Source organism: Myotis myotis, unplaced genomic scaffold (assembly GCF_014108235.1).
Source record: "Myotis myotis isolate mMyoMyo1 unplaced genomic scaffold, mMyoMyo1.p scaffold_m19_p_6, whole genome shotgun sequence".
NCBI lineage: Eukaryota > Metazoa > Chordata > Mammalia > Chiroptera > Vespertilionidae > Myotis > Myotis myotis.
In genome coordinates, this window is record NW_023416368.1 from 85,156,322 (window position 1) to 85,160,254 (window position 3,933).

The window sequence follows — 3,933 nt, forward strand, 5'->3', positions numbered from 1 at the left end:
ATAACTGGCCATGTGAGGATCTGTGGGGAGTCGCTGGGGCTGAGACACCGGCTCCATCGAACACGGCATTTCTGCAGGGCATATCCCTTCAAACCCTTGGGCCCTCGGGGTGGTTGGTGTGAGGTCCTCTGAAAGGATAAAACAAAAGCTAAGAATGTGACTACATTTACCACTGAGACAGAAAAAAGTTTGGTGAGTCTACAGAGTCTACATAGAACTACTTGGCGAGAGCTTTGGGCGTCTGCTGTGCACACTGCAGTCCATCTCAGTACCCACACCTCCACTCCCGTGCACCCCGGCTTCACGTGAGCCTGGGCCTGTGGCCATTTCAGCATGCCCTGGAGCATGCCCTTGGACATGGCAGTCAAACCACAAATCGTCCCGGAGTATCAATTGGCTACAGTCAGAGTCCACAGCAGATCCTTGGACAGAAAGAATTCAATATAGAGACTTAAGTATAAAAACAAAGGGGGCAGGCCATGCGGTGCCACCTCACACCCATTAGAATGACTATAACAAAAAACAAAATGACAAGTGTTGGTGAAGGTGTGGAGAAATCGGAGCCCTTATGCACCGTAGGTGGGAATGTAAAATGGTGCAGGTGCTGTGGAAATAGTATGGTGGTTCCTTGGAAAATTAAAAGTAGAATTACTGCCCTAACCAGTTTGACTGGTGGATAGAGCATCAGCCCAGAGATTGGAGGGTCCCAGGTTTGATTCAGGTCAAGGGCACATATCTTGGTTGCAGGCTTGATCCTGGGTTTCTGGTTGGGGCTCGTGTGGGAGTCAACCAATGGATGTGTCTCTCTCACATCGATGTTTCTCGCTCTGTGTCTCTCCCCCTTCCTTCCACTCTCTCTAAAAATCAATGGAGCCCAGCCCATGTTGCTCAGTGGTTGAGTGTCAGCCTATGAACCAGGAGGTCACGGTCGGATTCCTGGTCAAGGGTACATGCCCAGGTTTTGGGCTCAATTCCTAGGGTGGGCGGGGGAGTGCAGGAAGCAGCTGATCAATGATTCTCTATCATCATTGATGTTTCTATCTCTCTCCCTTCCTCTCTGAAATCAATAAAAATATATTTTAAAAATAAAAAACAATGAAAACCTCGGAGATATATATATATATATATATATATATATATATATATATATATATATATATATATACACACACACACATACACATAATCCTCTGGTGAGGATTAACAACAACAACAAAAAGAATTACCATGTGATCCAGCAATTCTACTTCTAAGTATATAGATTCCCAAAGAATTAAAAGCAGTACACCAATGTTCATAGCAGCGTTATTCACAATAGCCAAGAGGTGGACACAACCCATGTCTATCGATAAATTCATGGATAAAGAAAATGGAATAATATACAATGGAATAATATTCACTTTTAAAAAGAACATTCAGACACATGTTACAACATGAACCTTGCTCAGTGAAGTGTCAGTCACAAAAGAACAGACATTGCCGTTCTAGAAGGTTCCTAGAGGAGCCAGATTCAGAGAAAGTAGGTGGTGGGTGCCAGCTGCCGAGGGTAAGGATGGGAGTGCTCGATGGGGACAGAGGCTCTGTTTGGGAAGATGAGGACGTTCTGGAGATGGATGGTCAGTGTGAAGGCACCTAATCCCACTGAATTATACACTTAGAAGTGGTAGGGGAGCCCTAGCAGGTTTGGCTCAGTGGATAGAGCATCGGCCTGTGGACTGAAGGGTCCCAGGTTCCATTCCAGCCAAGAGCATATGCCCAGGTTGCAGGCTCGATCCCCGGTTGGGGGTGTGCAGGAAGCAGCCAATCAATGATTCTCTGTCAGCACTGATGTTTCTCTCTCTCCCTCTCCCTTCCTCTCTGAAATAAATAAAAATATCTTTTTTTAAAAAATGGTAGGGGATGTCCTGGCTGGCGTGGCTCAGTGGTTGAGCATTGACCCATGAACCATGAGGTCACAGTTCCATTCTCAGTCAGGGCACATGCCTGGGTTGCGGGCTCAGTCCCCAGTAGGGGGTGTGCAGGTGGCACCCAATCAGTGATTCTCTCTCATCATTGATGTTTCTATCCTTCTTCTCCCTTCCTTTCTGAAATCAATAAAAATATATTTTAAAAAATGAAAAATGGTTAAGGTGATCAATTTTATTGTAGTGGACTACAATTAAAAATAACTAGTGACGCCCTGGCCAGTGTGCCTCAGTTGATGGGCATCGTCCCGTGCACTGAAGGATTGCCAGTTCGGTTCAACTCCCACTGAGGGCGCATGCCTGGGTTTCAGCCTGCTCCTTGGTAGGAGCTGTGCAGGAGGCAACCGACTGATATTCCATTCTCACATCAGTGTTTCTCTCTCTCCCCCTCTTCCTTCTTCTCTAAAAATCAATACAAATATTTTTTTAAAATAGTGATAATTATTTTTTTTAAAAGGGCAACTAGAAATATGCCACAGCAGAGGGAAGGCTTGGCAGGAAGGGACCGCGGGCAGGAGCATGGGGTGGGGAAGAGCACAGCTGGGTCAGGCCGCCTGGGTTGAGGGATGACCTTGGGCCCATCAAGGCCAGTTTCCCCAATAAAACCGGGGCCAAGGCTAATCCACCTCCCGTTCTGTGATCTGGTTGGAGGCGAAGGCCAGGAGCCGCAGGGACTGCTATGGTTTCTGTCCACAGGGTGGCACTTCCTTCCTTCCTTCCGAGCTTTGTCTTGGGAAGGCTCCAAAATGCCTCTGGGGTGAAAGCTGAACTGGCCAAACAGGAAGCTTCAGGGGCTTGCACTGGGCGGTCAATAATTGGGTGATTGACTGAGCCCATGCTCAGCCATGTGGCAAAGGGGACAATGAACTTGAATGGCCTGCACAGGGGAGTTGGCCAAGCGATGGCTGGAGGACGAGTACCTGGGAGAGGCAGAGGGAGCGAGGTTTCTGGTATCTGGCCTGGTGGCTCTCTTGAAGGAGGGGTCACTATTACCCATCAGGCACCCCGCTGGGCACGGACTATGGCGCCGACTGTGGTTAGAGCTTTGTGACATACAGGGTGCACGTGTCTGCAGGATGAACTCATCCGCTCCCTGCGGTGACCGGCACCCACTTTACAGATGGGGAAGGGGAGGCTCGGGGTCCCTGGACCGACTCCCCTGGCCTTTCCCCCACCAGCCTGGGACGGTCACCATGGGGGTGACCCCCTTTCTGGCTGCAGTCCTCTGGGATGTCACCAGGTACAGCTCAGCCCCCTTGGCTGTCTGGCCAGCCCCCCGGCCTATGGGCTTGGCCCGCACCCAACGTGCTGGTCCTGGAAGGGCAGGGGCGGCAGTCTGGAGTTTGGGGGCTGCCTCCCCAATACGGGTGCGGGCTCGACAGCTCTGGCAGGTCGGGGTGGGTCGCAGAGGAAGCTGCTCCCCGGAGCCCGATCTCTACACGCCCTCTGATGCTGCCGGCCCCCAGCCCTGGCATCCCAAACCACAGCTGCCTGTGGTGAGTCAGGCTGGAGCCTGCGGGGCTGGGCCCAGGTCCTCTGGAGGAAGGGGGAGAAGGGGACGGGGAGAGCTGCCCCCCAATGCCCTGCCCGGGAGGGGGTGGGGGAAAGCAGCACCCTCTCCCCCTGAGATGAGGAGGGAATGAGGCTGAGGGGGTGTGAGCTTGTACAGGTCCCGTCACCCACCCTGGGCTGGTCGCCTCCCCTCCAGGCAGCTCAGCTCCGGTTTCATGCAGCTTCCTGGCCTCAGCACAGGGGCTTCCTCCTCCCCCGCCCCGCCCTCCCAGCCCAGCTGTTCCCACTCAGCCTGGCGTCCTCTCCCACGCGGCCCGGGATGGAGGAGGGGCCTGGGAGTTCAGTGAGACCAGCACCCTGGACTCCGAAATCCTCCTGTCTCACCGACTGCAGGCCCAGCGTGACCACGCCTGTGCCCTCGGGTCCCCTCGGCCCTGGCCGCTTTGTGGTGGGCACC